Raw genomic sequence first — 22,998 nt, forward strand, 5'->3', positions numbered from 1 at the left:
ATGTGGCTCAGTGGTTGAGTGCTCCTGAGTTCAATACCCAGTACAAAAAAAAAAAAAAAAAAGAAAGAGAATTTCAGTATCTGGAGCCTGGTCCATGTCTGTAATCCCAGGTACTCAGGAGATGGGAGGATCACAACTTCAAGGCCAGCCTGGGCAACTTGGTGAGACCCTTTCTCAAAAAAAAAAAAGGGGGGGTGCTGGGGGTGTAGTTCAGTGATAAAATACGCCCGAATTCAATCCTCAGTATGCCACCACCACCAAAATAAAAAAAGAAACAGAATGAAAGAAAGAAAGAATTTCTATATCTGTTCTTGAAGAACAGTAGTTGGTAGTTTGTTTTTGTTTTATTTTTCCATATAATGTCTTTGCCTAGTTTGGTATCCATGTAATACTGGACTCCTAAAATAAGCTTTAAAGTGTTCCCTCCTCTTCTATTTTCTGTAACAGTTGTTTATAAAAAGAAGTATTAGTTTTTCCTTAAATTTTTAGTTTATCCCAGAATTGGCTTTGACTCTCCTGCTCATGAAAACCTATTGTAAATTTTTAGGAATTTTGTGAATGAGTTGTTTGACAAAGCCATAATTTAAAGTTCAATACACTGCCAGATGGTATAAGGCCTAAGAGTAAGGTCCAGAATTGCATGTTGCCTTGACATCTGGTAAAACTGAGGGGCTCATCCAGTCTAACCGTGAGTTTCCCTCCTGACTTCTCTGTGATAAATGTCCCCTGGGCAAATGCTCTTCCTCAAGAGGACCAAGTATAATTGCTTATCCACAAATAGCAAGACAATTCCTTGATGGCCCTTAGAATTATTCAAATAAGCCAATCACTTCTTCCTGCAGGAACCATGGGGCACCCTCCTCCCCTTGGTACTGCCTCCCAGAGCCTCTGATTAGCTCTGCTCCCAAGTATAACCCCCCTGTAGTTGTTCATCTCTGTTGCCAAATATAACACCCCTGTATGCTATGCTGTATCTTTCCCACCCTGGCTGTGTGCATATGTGACGAATAAACTTTCCTTCTCATCTATCCAGTGTCAGGTATTGTACGTTCAACCACTCCCATAACCCTAGAGTAGGAATCCCTCACCAACTGGGTGAATAGGAGACAATTAAAATTATTTCCAAAGAATAAGTTTGGGATTTTGCAAACCTTTCTGCTTCTCTCTCTTTTTCCCCTTATTTCATTGATTTCTGCTAACATCTTTTTATTTCCCTCATTGTTTAATTGCATTTAATTTTCTCTTTTTTCTAGTTTCTTTTGGTAGACACTCAGATGGTTTATTTGAAAACATTTTTTCTAATAAGTATAATAAGCACTTGATGCTATTTGGTTTTTTTGTGTGTTGTGTTTTGTTTTGCTTTGTTCTGTGGTACCAGGAATTGATCCGAGGGGGCACTTAATCACTAAACTATAATCCCAGCCATTTTATTTTGAGTGAGGGTTTTGCTAAGTTGTCAAAGGCCTTGCTAAATTGCTGAGGCTGGCTTTGAACTTGCAATCCTCCTACCTCAGCCTCCCAAGCCACCAGGATTACAAGAGTGTACCACCATGCCTGGCAATGCTAATTATATCTAAGCACATACCATTTAGCTGCATACCAGAAATTTTATATATTATGTGTATACTTTTTTATAGGAAAAAAACATTTTCTCTTTGATTCAGTTTATTTAGAAGTATATTGTCTAATTTCCAAATACTTAGTGGATTTTCTATATACATTTTGGTTATTGATTTCTATCTTTATTTCACTGGGTCAGAGAACATACTTTATACGATTTCAAACTTCTTAAATCATATACCTGTTTTATAGCCCAGAACAATGTATATCTTAGTAAATCTTCCCTGTACACTTGAAAAGAATGTGTATTCTGCTTTCATTGGGTGCAGTGCTCTATAAATGTCAATTCAATCAAGGCAATAAATGTTGTTCAAATCTTCAGTACCCCAACTGATATCTTTTCCAGTCATTTTATTAGTTGAGTGTTGAAATCTACAACTATAATTATAAATTTGCTTATTTCTCTTTCAGATCTATCAGTTTTCACTACATACAGTTTGAAACTCTGTTATTAAATTTAGGATCTGTGCCAGTCAGCTTTTCATCACCATGACCAAAATACCTGCCATAAACAACTTAAAGGAGGAAAAATATATTTTGACTCCCGGTATCAGAGGTTTCAGTCATGGTTGGCCAACTCCATTGCTTTGGCCTGAAGTGGGGAAGAACATCATAGCAGTCAGCTGCTCAGCTCATGGTAGACAGGAAACCGAGAGAGAGTGAGCAAGGAAGGAACTAGGGACAAGCTACAGTCCCCAGAGCCATGCCCCTAGTGACCTACTTCCTCCAACCATGTCCCCCCCTGCAGGTAGTTTCCACCTCCTCTTAGTAGTCCATTCAAACTATTAATCCATCCGTAGATTAATGCACTGATGAAGCTGCATTTTCCATGATCCAATCACTAACCCAAAGCCCCTCCTGGACATTGCTGCACTGGGGACCAAGTCTTCAACACTTGAGCTTTAGGAGGACATTCCAGATCCAAACTAAAACAGGATCTGTGTGTTGTATTAATTATTTTACCCATTTTTTATTGTGAATATTTCTCTTTGTTCTTTATAATGTTCTTTGTTATGAAGTCTACTTTGATCAATATTAATATAGTCTCCCGAATATCTTATCAGAGTTTGCAAGTATTTTCACATAATTTTACTTTTAATTAATTTATATATTTATATCTAGAATTTATGTTCTGTAAACAACATATATCTTGAATCTCACCTTTTTATTCAATCTAACTATCTCTGAAATTTAATTGAGGTATTTAGACCATTTACATTAACTGTAATTATCACTTTTGCTAGATATAATCCTACCTTCTTCATATTTGTTTATTATTAGCCCAGTTTGTTCTATTGTCTTTCTTTTCTGACTTTTGGGGGAATAATTGTGCATTTTTTATTATTCCTTTTCATCTCCACAAGTGGTATATTAGTTGTTTCTCTTTATTTTAATTTTAGTGGTTGTACTAAACTTTATAATGTGCTTTTTAACTTATTATAAATAAGTTAAAAATATTTATCATTTCACATATTGTTTAAAATGGAGGTCAGTAAACTTTTTTTTTTTTTGGTACCTGGGATTGAACCCAGGGACACTCAACCACTGAGCTAACCTTTTTTAATTTTCATTTTGAGATAGGTTCTCCCTAAGTTGCTTAGGGCCTCACTAAGTTGCTGAGGTAGGCTTTGACATTGCAATCCTCCTGCCTCAGCCTTGCAAGCCACTTTGATCACAGGCGTGCCCTAGCATGCCTAGCTCAGTAAACATGTTTGTGGAAAAGGTCACATAGTAAATATCAAGCACTGTGGGCTGTTCAGTTTCTGTTGCAATACTCAGTTTGTAACTGTGGAAATAGAAGCCACAGCTTATACATAAATGAATTAGCATGGCTGTGTTGCAATAAAATTATTTTTACAAACACTGAAATTTGAATTTTATATAATTTTACATGTTACAACATATTATCATCATCTGATTTTTTCCAACTATTTAAAAATATAAAACTACTCAACTTGTGGGCCATCAAACATAGATGTCTAAATTTATCTGACAGGTCAACTCCTATTTTAAAAGCTTTATAACAATATACATCCCCTCCTTCTGTTACATAGTTGTCACATAATTTCACTTCTACATTTTTTACTTCTATAAACCCAAAATATATTATCATTATTTTTGCTTCAAAATCCTACTAAACTTTTTAATGAAGGGGTTATAGCTCAGTGATAGAGCATCTGCCTATCATGCATAGAGCCCTGGATTCTATTCTCAGCGCTGAAAAAACAAACAAACAAACAAAAAAACTCTTTATCATCACTGAAAAAACTATTGAAAAAATATATATACCCTAATCTCTATTATTTTCAGTGCTTTTTATTTCTTTAGGTAGATTCAGATTTCCATCTGGCATTATTTGTCTTCTGCCTGAGACATTCCTTTACTTTTTTTTTGGGGGGGGTAGTGTAATTCTACTGGCAATGAATTTTCTGTTTCTGTTTGTCTGAAAAATCCCATACTGCATCTTCATTTTTTAAAGATACTTAACTTTCTGTAGCTGTCTAGCTTTCAAAGATTGGTTTTTGTATTTGTTTTCCTTGCAGTATTCTAAAGATGTTGCACTCTTAATCTGGCTTGCATTTTTTGACAAGAACTCTGTCATTCTGATCTTTGTGCTCTGTGCAAGGTGTCTTTTTCTCTGCCTACTTTTAAGATATTCTCTTTATCACTGACCATATCACATTAGATTGTGCCTCTGTCAATTTTTTTTCATTTTTATTTTACTAGATCCATTGAGCTTTTTGGATCTGTGGGTTTATACATTTTCATCAAATTTGAGGACATTGTAGTTATGAATATTTCAAAAATTTTTATTCCTCTCCTCAATCCTCTCCTTGTGATAGTTCAATTATACCTGTAATCAGATTGTTTCACCTTGTTCCGTAAGTCACTAGAGTTCATTTTTTAACCCAGCATCTTTCTCTCTGTGATTCACTTTTTATATTTCTGGATCTTTGAGTTCATTGATCCTTTCCTCTGCAGTTTCTTATCTGTTAATCCCAGTCACTGTATTTTTCACTTCAGACGTTATATTTTTCCTCTCTAGAAGGTTCACTGGAGTTGTTTATATTGTTCATTTCTCTCTCCTTATGAGCATAGTGTCCTCTATAGTCTTCAACCTATGAAACATATATATATATAACTCTTAGTATTATTGTCTGCTAATTTCATTGTATATGCTTTTTTTTGCTTGATTTATCTGTTGATTATGGTCTATATTTCTCCATTTTTATTCATATAAATAATTTTTAAGATGTTTATTTTTATTTTATGTGGTGCTGAGGATCGAACCCAGGGCTGCACACATGCTGGGTGAGCACTCTATCACTGAGCCACAACCCCAGCCATGTAAATTTTGTGTCTTGGATGCTGGATTTTGTCATATTCCTTTCAGGTGTGTTGAACTTTCCTCTGGTGCACAGTTAAGCTGGAGCCTTTCAAGCTTTGTGTTGAAGCTTTGTAAAAGTAGGCCCGCTACAGCCTTTAAACTAAAATTAATTCCATAGCTATTGATTCAATACTATTAAGGCAATAGCCTTCTGAACATTCTATCCAAGGACATTGTAGTTAGTTATGGATTATAAGGCTTTCAACTCTGACTGGTAGAAACACAAGTTCTTAGAAGTTCTGTGTAAGCTCTAGAAACTGTTCTGCTCATTCCTGCTTGGTGATTCTTCTTATCTTTGGGTCATTTCCTCTCAGACATTGCAAATCAATAGCCAAAGACTCAGGGCGAGCCGGTGCTGGCCTCAGAGCTCTGCGTTTCTGTGGATGGCTCTCTTCTCTTTGGTACTCTGCCTTGAACGTTCTAGCATCTTGGCTTCCCTGCAATCCAGCCACCTCCTCCTCAATTCAGCGAGACCGTCAGTTCTGTTTAGCTTCTCTGTTCTTGCTCTGTGACCTAGAAACTTCCTCCGTGGAATACATTGAAGCAATTGTAGGACATTCTCCATTCACTCCCTTCTCTCAGGGGTCAGAGCCTTGCACTGACTATTGTCTAGTATCTGAAAAACATTATTTATTTTGTTCAATTTTCTAGTTGTTTAAAATGGAAAGGTAAATCTGGCCCCTATTATTCCATCATGCTGAAAGTAGAAACGTGTGTTGTTGAGCAAAGGGGTTTTTTTTTTTATTTTAATGGAGGATAATTCATCATTTTTTTCTTTCGTGGTTTTTGATGTCTAGATTCTGCTCAAGACATCTTCGAGTAACTTTGAGTCTCAAAAATATTCTCCTGTGCTTTCAAAAACCTCATAGATTTAGCTGCTATATTTAGATTCATGACCAAACTCTAATTAATTTTTTAATATATGATGTAAGGTTTAGGGGTCAAAGTTAATTTTTTTCTGTATAAAGATGTCCATTTATTTCTGCACCACTTGTTGAAAGATTTTCTTTTCTCCATAGAATTGCCTTGGTACCTCTGTCCAAAATCAATTACCTGTGCTAATGCAAGTCTGTTTCTAGACTCTCTATTGGGTTTTATTGATCTACTTGTCTATATGCCAATACAACACTGCCTTAATTGCTATGGCTTTATAGTAAAGTCTTAAAGCAATATAGTACAGATTCTTCTGCTTTGTTTTTCTTTTACAAGATTATGTTGGCTTTGTACTTTCATATACTTTATAAATAAACCTGTAAAATACTACCAGCAAAGCCTTTTAGGATCATGACTGAAATTACATCAAATTTACAAATTAATTTGGCAAAAATTATATCTTAATATTGAGTCTTCCTATTCATAAGTGGTGACACATCTTTCCATTTATTTAGGTACTCTTTAATTTTTCTCAGCATTATGTTGTTGTTTTTTTAATTTTCAGTGTACAATTTTTGCATAGCTTTTGCTAAGGCTTCCTTAAGTATTTTTTAATAATTCTATTATTTGATATTTTCCCTTTTCCAGTTGCTTCTCCAATTGTTAGTATGTAGAAACATGATTTATTTGTAATATTGACTTTGTATCCTGCAATCTTTCTAAATTCACTTATTAATTTTAGTAAGATTTTTATCAACATAAACTATCGTGTCATCTGTGAATACATAATGTTTATTTTTTCCTTTCCCATATCCATTTCTTTTTCTTGCCTTATTTCAAAGGCTGTGATCTTCAGCATGATCTTCATCAGCAGTGAAGTTTTCTTGATCTATGGAAAAAATGTTTAATCTTTCATTAGAAAGGATTATTTTAACTAGTTTTTTCATAGATGACTGTTGTATTATTCATCTTTTTGTCACTGTGACCAAAATACCTGACAAGAACAACTTAGAGTTGGTAAAGTTTATTTTGATGGCCAACTGCATTGCTCTGGGCAGAAGTGAGGCAGATTAACATGGTCCAAGGGCAGGGTGGAGGAAAGTTGTTTAGCCTACGACAGATTGGAAAGCAGCAGCCAGGGACAGAATATATAATCCCCAAGGCATGTTTATAGTGTCCTATTTCCTCCAACCACTCCCCACCTGTCCATAGCTACCACCTACTAATCCATTCAACTTATTGATCCACCAAAAGGATTGATCCACTGATTAGGTTATAGCTATTATAATCTAATCGTTGTACCTCTGAACATTCATGCATTAATACAGGAACTTTGAGGGTACATCTCATATCTAAACCATAACACACTTTATCAGATTGAAAGTCTTTCATTTTTCTAGTTTTCTAAAAGTTTTGACCATGGGTAGAATTTTTTTCAAATGTTTTTGTGCATTTATTGATATAATAGTGTAGAGATCCAGTTTGACCTGACTAACACCAACGTGGTTATAACTACCATTTTACCCACCAGGTGAGCCTACACCCATTCTAAACCCTATAAACAGTCATTAAGATAGCCAACCAGGGGCTGGGATTGTGGCTCAGTGGTAGAGCCCTTGCCTAGCATGTGTGAGGCCCTGGGTTTGATCCTTAGCACCACATTAAATAAATAAATTTCTTTAAAAAAAAAGATACCCAGCCAAAGTCAGATGTGGTGGCACATGTGTATAATCCCAGTGACTCAGGAGGCTGAGGCAGGAGGATAGCAAGTTCAAGGCCAGCCTGGAAAACCCTGTCTCAAAGCAAAAGATAAAACAGGGCTGGAGATATACCTCAGTGGTAGAGTTCTTGAGAAAGCCCAGGTACATTCTGGTTAACGGAGGCCCAACTTTGTCTAGCTTAGCATATAAACTGCCTTGGAATTTGGCATCCTCCTGACTTGCTGCCCAAGACACACTTCCTTAGTGTGTCCATAAGCTCCTGGTAAATTGCCTTTTGTGCAGTCCTGGACGTGGCCGCCTCTTTCTTCAGTCTCAGTACCTTCCACTTTGGGCAGCTGGTTCTCATACATCAGGTTTCTCTGAAACTAATAACATGAATTTTCTCCTTAATTCTGTAAGAAAAGTGGGTTACAATAATTGATTTATAAATATAAAATGGATAGGCCTCATTAGTCAGATGATATATAGTCTTTTTTTATACATATAATCCCTAACTGGCAAAGGTTTCACTTGTGATTTTTTGGCTTTATGTTGGTAGGAAAGTGACACACATCGGCAAAAACCACACTTTAAATTTTGAGTTCTGATCTTTCCTGAGCTAATGATATGTGTGCAGCTCAATACTCCCATGATGACAGGCAGCAGCAGTGGACCGAGATCCAGAGATCCAGTCAGCCACTGACTGGAATAGGTCACTGACACTCCAAAGCATACGGCACTGTTCAGCTCTGATATCAGCAGGTTGGACATAGTAAACCCATTTTTTTTAATTTATAATATTTTCAACTTACAATGAGTTTTTTGGGACATAGTGAGACTTTATTGACATAAGTTGAGAAACATATTATTGGATTCAGTTTGAAATTATATAGCTTTATATAACTCATGGGTCAAAGAAAAAGCTAAAACACAAATTAAAAAGTATCGCCCTCCCTCTTAGCCCCTGGCCAGTGTGAGATGAGCTTCTTTCCTCTGTCCTACCCTTCAGCCATGATATCCTGCTTCACCTGGGGCCCAGAGCAATGGACTCAGCTGTCTATAGAGTCTGAAACTATGAGCTTCTAGAAAGAAAGAGAGAAAGAAGGAAGGAAGGAAAGAAGGAAGGAAGGAAGGAAGGAAGGAAGGAAGGAAGGAAGGAAGGAAGGAAGGAAGGAAGGAAGGAAGGATTGAGTGAGCATTTTGAAGTCGGGTGCAGTATTGTTGCATGCCTATAATTCTGGCAACTTGGGAGGCTGAGGCAGCAGTTTGGTAAATTTGAAGCCAACTAGACAATTTAGTGAGATTCTGTCTCAAAATAATAAATACAAATGACTGGGGCTATCTATAGCTCTGTGGTAGAGTGCCCTGGGTTCAATCCATAATACCAAAAGCAAAAATATATTTTGATCTAAATGATAGTGAAAACATGTCATATCAAAAATTTATTTAATTTGTTCAAGGCACAGTGGCTCATGCTTGTAATCTCAGTGACTCAGGAGGCTGGGACAGTAGGATCACGAGTTCAAAGCCAGCCTCAGCAACAGTAAGGTACTAAGCAACTCAGTGGGACCCTGTCTCTAAATGAAATGCAAAAAAAAAAAAAAAAGGGCTGGGAATATGGCTCGGTGGTTGAGTGCCCCTGAGTTCAATCCCTGGTACAAAAATAAATAAGTAAATAAGCCAGCCTCAGGATCTTAGAGAAAAATAGAGTTGCCCTAAAGCAACTCAGAGAAACCCTAGCTCTAAATAAAATACAAAAAAGGGCTGGAGATGTGGTTCTGTGGTTAAGTGCCCCTGAGTTCAATCCCCAGTACCAATAAGAATAAGAATAAATAAATAAGGCAGGGAATGTAGCTCAGTGGTAAAGCACCTGTGGCTTAAATTCCCAGTACAGAAACAAGGTGGATGGTGGCGGGGAGAGTTCTACTTAATTTGTAAATATTTGAAAATTTTCTAAATATTTATTGATTTCTAATTTAATTCCATTTTGGTCAGAAAACATTCTCCATACTCTTGAAATGTATTGAACTTCATATTTTACCCACCATCTGGCTCACCGTGGTGAATGTTTCCAATACTTGGGTGGAATGAGGGTTCAGCAGTGGCCCTGTGTGGGATTCCATAAAAGTCAGTTGAGTCAAGGGGTCAGTAGTAGGATTCGGATCTTCTCTATTCTAACTGAATTTTTGTCTAACTATGCTATCAATGATTGAGAAGAAAGTGATAAAATCTGCAAACTGAGATTGTGAATTTGTCTATTTTTCTCTTTTGTTCTGTCAGTTTTGGCTTTGTGCATTTTGAAGCCCTGTTATTAGTTTCAGTACAGACTTCCATAATTGTTATGACTCGATTTTAGAACACATTTATAATTATTATGCTTCCTTAATTTCTGACCCTTTTGTCATTATGAAATATCACTTTCATTTCTGGTAATAATCCTGTCTTGAAGTCTATTTTGTTTGGTATTAATATAATTACTACAGTGTTTTGATGATTTATGTTTAAATGGTGTCAGAGTTCATCCAGAGAAACAGACCCTACTGGAGAGCTGTACATAGATATATTGGCAGGGGGATGTGTGGAGAGGTAGGAGGAATGAAGGTTAAGGAATTGGTTTATGTGACTGAGGGCTGGCAAGTTGGAAATCTGTCGGGGTAGGGGGCCAGCTGGCAGCTCACCAGCAGGAACTGAGTCTGTATTCCACAGGCAGAATTTCCTCTTTCTCAGTTTTGCTTTTAAAGGCTTTTCGCTAATCAGATGAGACCTACCCAAATGCTGGAAAATAATTTCAGACTTTTAGTCATGTGGGTATTGATGTTAACCATATCTACAATATACCTTCACAGTAACAACTGGATTAGTGTTGAATTGAGCAAATGAGTACTACATCTAAGCCAAATTGGCACATAAAATTAACCATCACAACTGGGCACGGTGGGATATACCTCTAATCCCAGTGGCTAGGGAGGCTAAGGCAGGAGGATCGAAATTTCAAAGCCAGCCTCATCAACTTAGTGAGGCCCTAAGCAACTTAGCAAGACCCTGTCTCAAAATAAAAAATAAAAAGGGTTGGGGTTGTAGCTCAATGGTTAATCCCACCTAGGTTCAATTCCCAGTACCAAAAACAACAAGAACAAAACAAACAAACTAACAATCACAAATGATTAACTTTTTTCTATCCTTCCACTTTCAAATTGTTTGGTTCTGCATTTAAGGTACCCCTCTTACAGTCAGTACACACTTAATTCCAGACTCTTAATCTAGTCAGATAATCTACAGCTTTTAATTAAAGTGTTTAATTCATTCGTTTTATCAATAATCACATCAAATGACATTTAATTACATCAAATGTCATTTGATGTGATTATTGACAAATTTGCATTTAGGTTTGCTATTTTCTATTTCTTTCATTTGTTCTATTCCTTTGCTCCTCCTTTTCTGATTTATTTGCAACTAATCAAATATTTTTAAATATTTTATTTTAATTTCTATATTAGCTTTTTGGCTATTTTTCTTTGCAATTTCAGAAGTTGTTCTAGGTATTATAACATGTATTCTTTTTAATGGGTGCATTGTAACTATACATATAGTGGGATTCATTTTGTCATATTCACACATGCACATAGCATAATTTGTTCAATCCTATTCCTCTCCCCCTATAATATGCATCTTTAATTTACCAAAATGTTAATATTATAGTGGTTCACATGAAATATAGGAATCTTGAAATATATAGTTTTATTTACATTTACCCCCTTCTTCTCATGGACTTTTAGTAATTCATATTAACTTACAAAGATAATAAGGCCCTCACTACTAGTATTATAATTTTTATTTTAAACAGTCATATGTCTTTTATAGAATGCAAGAAAGGATAAGACAATATATCTTTTATATTTACCCACCTATTCATTGTGTCTGATAGTCCTTGGTTTTCCTGAAAATCTGAGTTACCATTTGCTGCCATTTCCCTTCAACCTAAAAAATTCCTTTAACATTTCTTATAGTGTAGTTGTGCTGCTAATGAATTTTATTTATTTTTATCTTGAAATTTATTTTGTCTTCGTTCTAAAGTCAGTTTTGCTGAATTGAGTTGGCAGGATTTTGTTGTTTTGTTTGAGCATCTTAAAGATGTTGTTTGGAACTGGACATAGTGGTGCATTCCAGTAATCCCAATAACTAGGGAGGCTGAGGCAGGAGGATCACAAATTCAAGGCCAGCTTCAGCAACTTACAGAGACCCTGCCTCAAAGTAAAATAATTAAAAGGGCTGAGGAGCTAGCTCAGTAGTAGAGCACCCGTGAGTTCAATCCCTAGTACTGCAAAAAATAAAATAAAGATGCTGCTGAGTTGTGTTGTGGCCTCTATCATTTCTTATGGGAAGTCAGTCGTCACCTGTCTCTCCTCCAGGGATGCTTTCAGCATATCCTCTCATCTGTGGACGTAAGCAGTTTGGTCCTCAGGTGCGTAGGTGGGGTTTTCTGTGTTTATCTTGCTTGGGGTTCACTGAGATTCTCAGATCTCTTAAGTTGATATCTTTCACCAAATTCATAAATTCTTTGGTCATTTTGTTATATTTGCTGATTGATTCTCTCATCCCTTTCCTTCTTTAACTCCATTTAGATTCTTCTTAGAATGCTTTAACACAGACCTGCAAAAAAACTCTTCAATTTTCTTTAGTATTTTTATCTTTGTCCTTCCATCAGAATAATCTCTATTAGTCTATTTACGAGTTCACTAACTCTGTTTCCTGACATCTCTAATTTACTGTTAAGTCCTTCCAGTGACATTTTATTTCATCTGTTGGTAATTTCAGATCTAGAATTTCCATTTGGTTCTTTCATTATAGTATTTTTTGCCATTTTTTCCATCTGTTCATTCATAATTAAAATATTTTCTTTCAAATTCTCAAATACATTGTAACAACTGCTTTAAAATCTTTCATAATTGTGATAACTGGATCATCTCAGGGCTGTGATCAACTGATTTTTAAATTAAGTGTGGATAATGTTTTCCTATTTCCTTGCATGTCTAGTGAGTGCTGATTAAATACTTATGAATGATTTGTTATAGAAACTCTGGGTTCTGTTGTATTTCTGTGAATGGTCATTCTATTATTATTATTCTATATTCTATTATTATTCTAGCTCTCAGTTAATTTGGGGGAAATCAAACTCCAAACTGTCTCCCCTATGGTGAGCAACATCTGATATCTTTGCTCGGTTCTTTCAGCTTCTAGTTATCACTTTTTTGCAAGGGTTGCCTTTGTGTTTGATAGTTTTAACTTAATAACTTAGCCATCAGCCAAGGATTTGAGCCACTTTTATATGGATAGATTTTATAAAGACTTTGGATTTCAACTGCTCTTCAATACCTTCCCTTTCAGCTCCCCTCTCCAATTTTCTGGTTGTTCCACCCAAACAGTTCACACTAGTAAGCCCGCAGATTCTACCCCTAGATTCACTCATCATGGTGTGCCTTTACAAAAAGGCTGCACACTCACAAACATCATTTCTTGCAAATCATTTTTATTACTTCCTTTTATTTGTTCTTTTTAGTTATACATGACAATAGAATGCATTTTGACATTATACATGCATTCCTATTCTTGCAGTTGTACATGATGTGGAGTTACTGGCCATGTATTTACATGAGAATGCAGGAAAGTTACATCCAATTCATTCTCCTGTCTTTCCCACTCTCACCTCCCCCACCCAGGTCATTTTTTTGCTTTTAGTCATTCTCCAATGTCTTCAAATAATTGTTTTTCTTTTTTAATGATGGTCAAAGGGCTAGTGGTATAACTCAGTGGTAGAGCACCTGCCTAACATGCACAAGGCCCTAGGTCCCAGCCCCAGCACTGAACAAAGTAATATTAATTAAATTAAATTTTAAAATTTTAAAAATTTGTCTGGATTTTATAATTGCTATCTGCTGCAGGTGGCTGTTTGGGGTTGGAAAGTTAGTCCAACCAAGCCATTTTTAGACTACTGGAAAACAGAACTTTAGTATCCCTTTTACATAGTTGGAAACTGAGGCCCAGAGAGAAGTGATATACCTGGCCCAAAGTCTTGCAGCTAATAATCAACTCCAATATACAGGTCTTGCCACATTTGGATGGTGGGAGGGCCTATCTTTTTCTGTTCTGAAATGCCTCTTCTCACCTATAACAGTTTCACTCTTGGCGGGGGGTGGGGGGTGAACACTCCACTGTTCATGAGGTGAGCTTGCTTTTTTCTTCCACTGTCAGCACAACTGATGAGGTGTGATGGGGCTTTTGGCCACACCGGTGCTGAACAGTGATGCTGGTAGTGAGGAGGTCAGCTGCAGCAGCAGCCTGGACATAGCAGGTGCTTGTTGTTTACCAGTTGTACAGGGAAGGCAGAGAACTGGAAATGGGATCTGGGAGCACGAGTGCTGAGGGCAGCTCTCAATCTGGCACATAACGAACAATAAGAGAACTGAGACTACTCTAATGGTTGCTCTGAACTTCAGTTTCCTATGTGTATAGATGAATGATAATTCACAGGATCATGGTGTTGTTCTGGGGATCAAAAGAAGAGTGTTTGTGTGTGTGTACACTATAATTTTGTGAAATTGAATCCTTCTCATTGTCATCAGTGCCTGGTGAGGATAGTAGGTGGTGAACCTGGCCACATGCATACAGTGGTTTTTGCCAGCAATGAGGACAGAGGGACGCTTCCAGGGGTAGTCCTCCAAGAGTTAACCTGGGTAGTAACTACACAGGAAGGGTATGGAGGTGACCCAAGAGATGGCCCATAAATATGAAGCTGAAAAGATTTAGAAACCTAAAAGTTCAGTCACAGGAACAAGGGTATGTGCAGAGAAGCAGAATTGACTATACTCAGCACTAGAAATAAGAAATACATATGTTTGATGCACACCTTGTTTGGAGAAAGATTGTGAGAATCAAAAATCAATGAGTTAGCCAGGTGCAGAGGCACTCGCCTATAATCCCAGCAACCCCAGAGGCAAGGCAGGAGTTTTGCAAGTTCAAAGTCAGCCTCAGCAACTTAGTAAGACCCTTTTCAAAAAACACAAAAGAGAGTTTGGGGCTGTAGCTCAGTGGTAGAGTGCCTGCCTCGCACATGTGAGGCACTGGGTTCAATCCTCAGCTACTCTCAGCACTCATGTTCCCAGATCCCATTTCCAGTTCTCTGCCTTCCCTATACAACTGGTAAACGACAAATAAAAAAAAACAAAAAAAAATATAGAAAGGGGTGGGGATGTAGCACAGTGGTGGAGTGCTCCTGATATGGAAAAAAAGAAAAAGTGGTGGATGGCAGAGAGCCAGAAAAAAGAAGAAAGAGGATGTTTCTGTATCATCCCACAGTTCTTTGGGAGACCAGAGGAGACCTGCCATATACCTGGAGAACAGAGACATTCCAGGTACCAGAGAGGCATTTTCCAACTGTTGGAAGACAGGCGCAGATCATCAGGCCTCACTAAGGACTTCCTGGTGACAATTGTCAACAATGGATAAACCATCATGTGTTCTGATTACAATCTCAATGAGAAGACATAATCTGCCTCCCAGAGAAGAACCACATGTGACAGATCCAAATACCGCCCTCTTATTATGTAGTTCATTATGTAGTAGCTAACATGCTTGGCGCAGGCACTGTTTTAACCCCTATGTGTATGTGCCAAATATCCCAATTGTAAAGATGTCTCACAACAACGCTGTGAGGGCTGCATACTGGACATTGCCATTGTGCCTTCTCTTTCAGTCTCCCAGAGGTCTAATTATCGTGAATCAGTTCCCTGGAGATGGACTGCCTCAGGTCATGCTGACAGGATAGGGTGCAGGCTCTGAAAACAGGAATCAGATCCCAAATTGTGGTGATCCCAACCCCCCATACATATACTAGGTGTTACAGCCTGTTGAGGGCTTGACATGGGGTCCTATGGGCACCTGGCTGTGGGCATGGTGACAGTGATTATGGTTATAGCTTAGTGGTGGTGTGGCAAATTGGGACCTAGCCTTAGGACAGGCACATCATGACTTGGGGAAAGAGTCTACGTTCAACAAGTAATGACTTGAGAAGGCTACAAGGAGTGAGGAAGGGATACACAAGACCTGAATCCCACAAACCTATAATTCTCTGGATCTGCATGTGTGTGACCCTGTCTCCGCCACCACCCTGATGCTCTCTCTACATGACTCTGGCTCGTTCGGATCCGTTGTCCATATAGCAGCCAGAGGAATCTTTCTGAAACATAAACTTGATCTTCTCACAAAGAAACACACACACACACACACACACACACACACACACACACACACACACCCTATTCAACCTAAATCCCTTCAAGGACTCTGGTTGCTCTCAGGATGGAGACCAAGTCTTTCAGAGGGTCCAAAGCCCGGCAGCCTGGCCCCACCTTGCATGCTCAGGATTTAGCAATAGGAGTTTAGGGGATGAGTGACCGTCCTGGGCCAGGACCTGAGCTCTGAGTCGCATCCTAAAGCCTCCTTAGCTGTCGAAACAGATCAAAGGAATCAAGTCAGGTTCAAGTGCCTCCTGCAGTTACAAAGCACTACACAAGCGGTGGGCGTCGTTCACACCCAAGAGGCAGGCCGGAAGGATGCCAGCAAGGGCCTGGGGAAAGGGAGCAGGGGCCTGGCAGGCGGGGCGAGGTCGGGCGCGGCGGGACGCGGAGGGGCGCGCGCCCCCGTGCGGCGAGGGGTGACGCAGCGGTGGAGCCGGGCTGTGGGAAGCCGGCGGCACCCAGGCTCTCAGCGCTGCCGGGCCTGCCCCAGCTCGCTGGGCTTTGATGGCAGCTCCCGCCCGCCACAAAGGCCTGTTTCCTGGCCCGCGCGGGAACGGGCTTTATGACCGCCCTCGGGTTCGCTGCAGCGGCAGAAGGCTGCTCCGAAATCCACTGTCCAGCGATCCCTCCCGTGGGGGCTGGTGTTGAGCTCTGTTCTGGGCTCCGCTGTGAGCCCTATTCTGGTGTCACGGTTCCTGTCCCTGGGTCTGTGTCCCTGCCCCTAGGACCCCTCCTCTCTTTGTGAGTAGGCACCATGTTGGACTAATTCATTTCCCGTCCCTAGCATCAACAAGCGTGGTTTAGAGCAGGCAGTTAGCAAAGGCTCGCTTAAGGGACATATGAGCTCATTTAACGCTCCCAAGTACCCTCTGCAAGGGCCATTTATTATCATTATTGCTTTAATGAGGAACCTGGAGCCCAGGGAGGTCACCTGCCCAGCATCATGCCACACAGAAGTGAGCAGCAGGTGCAGGGATGCTGAATGGATAAAATGGACTTCTGAAGGGAGCTTCCCTGAGCTGGGTGAGTTTTAAATCGCCAGCTCCAGGGCAGAGAGCCCACCCTGAGACAGACTGAGCCCACCCAAAGAGCATCAGAGCAATCAGAGCAGGAGTGGGCTGCTTGTGCCCAGCACCCAGGAGCACAGTGGCAGCTGTTGAAATGGAGTCTGCTGTACTGAGCACCTGGCACCTGGCACGATTGGGACACCAAGTGACTCCCTGCTGGGGCTGCTCTAAGGACAAGCCCCTATCTCTTTTTCAACATGAAAATGAGAATGTCACATGGCACATTGGGGCAAGGCGATGAGCTGCTCTCAACTAGAGGCTGAGGACCCAGGACCCCAGACCACTGGGAGAACCAGGTGTGAGACAATCATCTTGACCACACACCTGTAACCTTGTCTTGCACACTGATGTATCCTGCCTCAGGTCAGACTCTGTTCTTGGAGACAGGGCTATGCAGCCTCCAATCCCTCTCCAAGAGTGCTCGCCTTCAAAGGGGTCTGACAACATTGGTTCTTTCCTCAATAATCCCCCCCCATCTTTTTAAGTCCCCACTGCCCAGTAGGTCCTGAAGCTTCCTGACCCCAACTCTCCCCCCACTAACTGCACAGCGCCACTTTCTGTGGAGTCAGACTTCACTATTCCTTATGCAGACTGTTGGGCACCGTGATGGAAAGTATGGCTGTGGAGTTGGGTGACCTGGGTTCAACTCCCAGCTCCACTATCTTCTTGCTGTGTGACCTTGGGCCAGTTCCTCTGTCTCTCTGTCTCCGTTTCTCATTGGTAAAATGGATGGAGTGCTGAATCTGTGTCATGGGGTTGTTGGGAGGGCCAGTGGGCTCACTGCTGCTGGCACAAAGAAGATCAGAGGGGGTGTTAGCTAACCTCCTCCATATCACACATGACTCAGCAACTTCACTGTCACCCATCCTGTCCTGACACTCAGCTCTCAGCCTGAATCAGCACCCTTGGCAAACCCATGGCATGGGCACATAGCAGAGTGGGTAGGACCCTAAGGAGGACTTACTGGCTACCCAGAGTTGTCACTGAGTACAGCTGGGATTTGGTCTGGGCATTTGAGGGCCAAGGAGTTCGCAATGCATTCTTTACTTGCTATGTCCACAGTGTATCAGGACGGCAGGTTCAAGCCACTGGCCAATGGGGACCAGCCCTGAGGTGGTCATCTGAGCCCCCTAGTCTGTCTCCTTCCTTTATCTTCTATCACTGAATGTACCCAGCAGAGATTTCTGTGCCACTCAGTAAGTCTATTCTAGAATCCAGCTACAGCACCTCTTGCCAGTTTACTCAGGGCACTCTGGCCTGAGAGGTGTGAAGGATGGATCCTCACCCTCCTTGCCCTCTCCCAGGGCAGTTGGTCATACTGAGGAGGGAGGCATTCCTGAACATAGAGTGAGCACATAAGGAGAACTACAAATTCGGGGCACCTCAGTCTTCCTCTGGGATCAGGAGCCTGGCACCCAGACAGACGCCCCGCAGCTCAGACTGACCAACTCCAGGTGTGACCTCTAAGGGTGGGCAGCCCAAGATCCTGTGCCTACATCCTGAGTTTCCTTATCCATAACAGAGGTGCACAAACACATCCACATACAGACAAGCCCTGCAGCATCAGCCTGTGAAAGGTCTCAGGACCAAAGGAAAGCCAGGCCAGCAGTTGCCTTAGCCAGAGTTCTAAGACCCTGGCCTGGTGGCCTGGCCTCCCAGGGTTCTAGCATATTCCAAGTGAGGTCCCATACTGACTCTGGATGGGCTCCCAGCACAGGAGACCACCCCGTCCCCCAGGGGCCTGAATCAAACTAGGACCCAACCAACGACTGCTTATTCTGTCCATTTTATTTTTCACCCCTGCTATTTCCCTTGAGAGGTGAAAGGAGGAAATGAGGTTTGCTAGCAGGGCAGCTCTCCTGAACACAACCAGGGCACCAAAGCAGGGTCACAGATGTACAGGCTTGCACTTGTCCTCTTGTCCCTAACAATTCCCTAGGACTGTCCTTAGAGAATGAAGAATAGCAGGGAAGGAAAGCTGTCCAGTGACAGGTGTCCTGCAGCAGATCAGGTGGGTGGCCTGGTTGGGGCAGTATCTGAACTTCAGTCCCACAGCCCTGTATCCTTTGGCCAATTCAGTGGTTCAGTCTTGTCCAGGCCACAAGGACCACTGAAGCCTATGATCCTCTTTGAAATGGAAGGGTGACAGTCCCCCTCCATACCAAGGACGAGTCCTGCAGGAATGTAGGCAAAGGGGCCAAGAAGGAACAGGAGAACCCAAGAGCATCACCTACCCACCAGAGATCCTGCTCTCTCATTGGCTGGAGTGGCATTCCAGAAATCCAGGTGTGACTGATCAACTACCTCTCACCCCACCTGCTGTGAGGTCTATCTCCCCTTGTGAGGGTTCACGTAAGCTTGGGGTCCAAGCTCTCCTGCAAGGTAGGTCCCTGACTAGCTATGAGACATTGGGCAAGACGTCTCTACGAACAGCTGAACTTTACTTGGCTCTTATTCAGTGCCAGACCTTGGGATAAGCACTCTGTGGCACCCCTGTGGCTTCCAGAGGTCATGTAAGTTGCTGGTTAGTGCAACTGGAAGGTGGGCAGTGGCTGAGACTGGGCCCCTGTTGCATGCTGAAGGTGGCATTGGCATATCGACTTCCCAGAGCTTCTGTGAGAAGCCAAGGAGATCCATCTGGAATCAACACAGGGCTGACTGGAATCAGGCTCCTTCCTGGTTTTTCTGCTCCATCACCTTTCATGGGGAGCCAAAATGTGGTTCCTCGTTCTCACCACAGGGTGTCTCCATACCACTGCTCAACCAGCCGCCCAGGGCCGGCCAGTTCTTAGCACTTCATGGCTCTGGCTCAATCCTGGCTGCTACTCTAGTGGATCTCCTCCTGTTTTGTCTTCATTGGACACAGGCCCTGACTCCTGGGAGCCTGAGGACTGCCACGACTCATCCATACCCCTGCTCCATTGGATTCGGCTGAGTGGCCTGGAACAGCAGTTGCTTTCATATAGGACCCCATTCTGCAGATCCCTGGGGAGCCTCCTCTCTGACCTCCTCCAAGTTCCAAGTTCCCCCACCACTTTGGCGTCTTGTTGGGAGTCTCAGGTAGCAGCACCTCAGTCCCTAGAGAGTCATGATGAATGAATTTTTAGGGGGGTGGGGTTGTGGCTCAGTGGTAGAGCACTTGCCCAGCATGCATGAGGCACTGGGTTCAATCCCAACACCACATAAGCTAAGTAAAGAAAATAAAGGTATTGTGTCCATCTACAACTAAAAAATATATATTTTTAAAAAATGAATTTTTAAGAAATTCTGGAATCTCCAGGATGGCCATGAGTAGCCTAGAGACAGGCTCATGCCACCTGCTCAGGGTGGCATAGTAACTGCTGACCTCTGTATTGCTTCCTGTTCTATACACCTGCATTTTCCTGAACCTTCCCCTGTGATGATAATCTAAAGAGCCATAATCTTCTCCTTTTGGAAGATTCAATGAGACTAGGTAGGGGAAAAACATTTGTAAATTCTTTATTCCAATATAAATGTTGGTTGCCAAAGACAGGGAAACTGAGACCCCACAAGGTTAAATGACTTTCCCAGAAGCAAGTCAGTGTGCAAATTGGTGCAACCACTCTGGAAAGCAGTATGGAGATTCCTCAGAAAACTTGGAATGGAACAACCATTTGACTGAGTTATCCCACTGCTCAGTATATGCTCAAAGGACTTCATATCAGCATACTACAGTGACATAGCCAATTCACAATAACTAAGCTATGAAACCAACTTAGGAGCCCGTCAACAAATGAATGGGTAAAGAAAGTATGATATATATATATATATATATATATATATATATATATATATATATATATACACACATATACATACACACACACACACACAATGGAATATTGCTCAGCCATAAAGGAGAACAAAATTTTGGCATTGGCCAGTAAATGAATGGAGCTGGAGAATATCATGCTAAGTGAAATAAGCCAATCCCAAAGAACCAAAGGCTGAATGTTTTTTGTTTTGTTGTTGTTGGTGGTGGTGGTTTTTTTGTTTTTGTTTTTGTTTTGTTGTTGTTGTTTTGATATGTGGATATTAACTCACAATTGGGGGAGCTAGGGAAGAATAGAGATACTTTGGATTAGGCAGAGGGTAGTGGAGGGAGGGGAGGGGGAGGGAGGTAGGAAGGATAGTAGAAGGAATTGGATATTACTACACTATGTGCATATATGATTATATGACTGGTGTAATTCTATATCATGTACAACCAGAAGAATTAGAAGTTATGCTCCCTTTATGTATGATGTGTCAAAATGCTTTCTACTGCCATGTATAACTAATTAGAATAAATTTAAAAAAAAAAAAAAAAAGCAAGTCAGTGGTGGCCCCAGGAGAGGAGCTCAGGCCTCCTGATCCCAACCTAGTGATTCTCCCAAGAAACTGCACTAACTCTGGAATGGCCTCCTCTGTGTGCCCCTAGTCCAGGGTGATGGAGAGGCAGCAGATCAGAGGTCCCAGGAGGAAGAGGAAGCCAGGGGTGCAGGGGTGAGGGAGCCAGGGGTGCAGGGGTGAGGGAGCCTGGAGCCAGCGTGGCCAACAGCTACTAACAAGCAGTAGTAGAGGAGGAGGCTAGGGAGGTGTCTGGCTTTGATTAGGCTCCCAAGGCCATCAGGAGAATCAGACTCTGGAGATTGGTTGACTTCACAGGGGACAGATGGCTTCAATTATAGGGACTTTCATGGGCAGAGGGGTGTTTCCCACAGTGCCTCTGAAGGGGGTTGTACCGGGGACCTCCTTCCTAGCAGCCAGGACCAATCCCCTCTGCTCTGACTCCTGTGCCTCCCTGCCTGCAGCACAGGACCCACCCCCAGCCCACCAGGACCTGAGAGGACATGCCACCACCCACAGGGAACAAACACCTTCTGCTCGCTCCACAGGAGCCACATCAGGACAGTAGTACCAGCAGGGAGCCATCGTATGAGGGACAAACCAACACCTGCCCAACAATTCATGAGCAGCCAGCTGGATGAGCATAGCCATGTCCCATCGGTCCCCAAGCTAACACAAGATCTGGGACAGTCATCAGATCACATCCTTGATGGTGAGGGGCTTGGTGACCTTCCTGTCCAAATGTTTCCCCAGAGACCCAGGGTCACATGGCTAATCGAACTCAGCACTGGACTTGGACCCTAGACTCCCTAATTCTTGAACAACTACCTTCTAAGGACCATACTCCATCATCACGTGGCCTCTCTGGTCTCAGTTTTGTCATCTAAACTTTGATGCCTTTGGCCTCCCTCATAGCTGAAAGGCAACAAAATTGGTTGCAAAAGGCTTTTAAAAATTAAAACCACGGTGCAAGTGATTAGCATTACTGCAGCTTCAGGAGCAGAGGTGGAGCACTCCAGGATGGCCTGCTCTGTGGAGAAGCTCAGCAGATGCGGGAGGCGGAGGGGGCGGGGGTCCTGTTCTTTGCAGCTCTGCTCAGGAGCAAGCAGCATTAGCAGGTTGGAGTGCTCTGCAAGAAAAGAAAACACACCAGGCACAAAGGCGCACACTTGTGATCCCAGCAGCTTGGGAGGCTGAGGCAGGAGGACTGAGAGTTCAAAGCCAGCCTCAGCCATCTATCAAGGTGCTAAGCAACTCAGGGAGACCCTGTCTCTAAATAAACTACAAAAAAGGGCTGGAGATGGGGCTCAGTTTCCCTGGGTTCAGTCCCAAATACTAGAAGACAGAAACCATCTCTTCATGTTCTCCAAAGCCCAGCAGAAATGATTTTCAATTTACCCCGCGGGGGAATTACCCATGTCATTGCATCACTTTCCTACACCGGGGAGGGGACAGGGATGTAGATTGATAACCCACTCACCCACCACTTTGGAGATGATCTTGGCTCATCATAAAACAATCTGAGCAGTGCCTGTTAAACTGAAGGTACTTTTCTCTGTGGCAGTAATCCCTCTTCCAGAAAGTACCCCGTGTATGTGTACAGGGCTGACCACTACAGTTTTCATTGTAATAACAAAAGACTGAAAACAACTTAAAAGCCCTTCATTAGAGGATGAGAAAGATAAACTGTGGTCCCCATTCTGTAC

This window comes from Ictidomys tridecemlineatus, chromosome 4 (assembly GCF_052094955.1).
Source record: "Ictidomys tridecemlineatus isolate mIctTri1 chromosome 4, mIctTri1.hap1, whole genome shotgun sequence".
In the NCBI taxonomy this organism is placed as follows: domain Eukaryota; kingdom Metazoa; phylum Chordata; class Mammalia; order Rodentia; family Sciuridae; genus Ictidomys; species Ictidomys tridecemlineatus.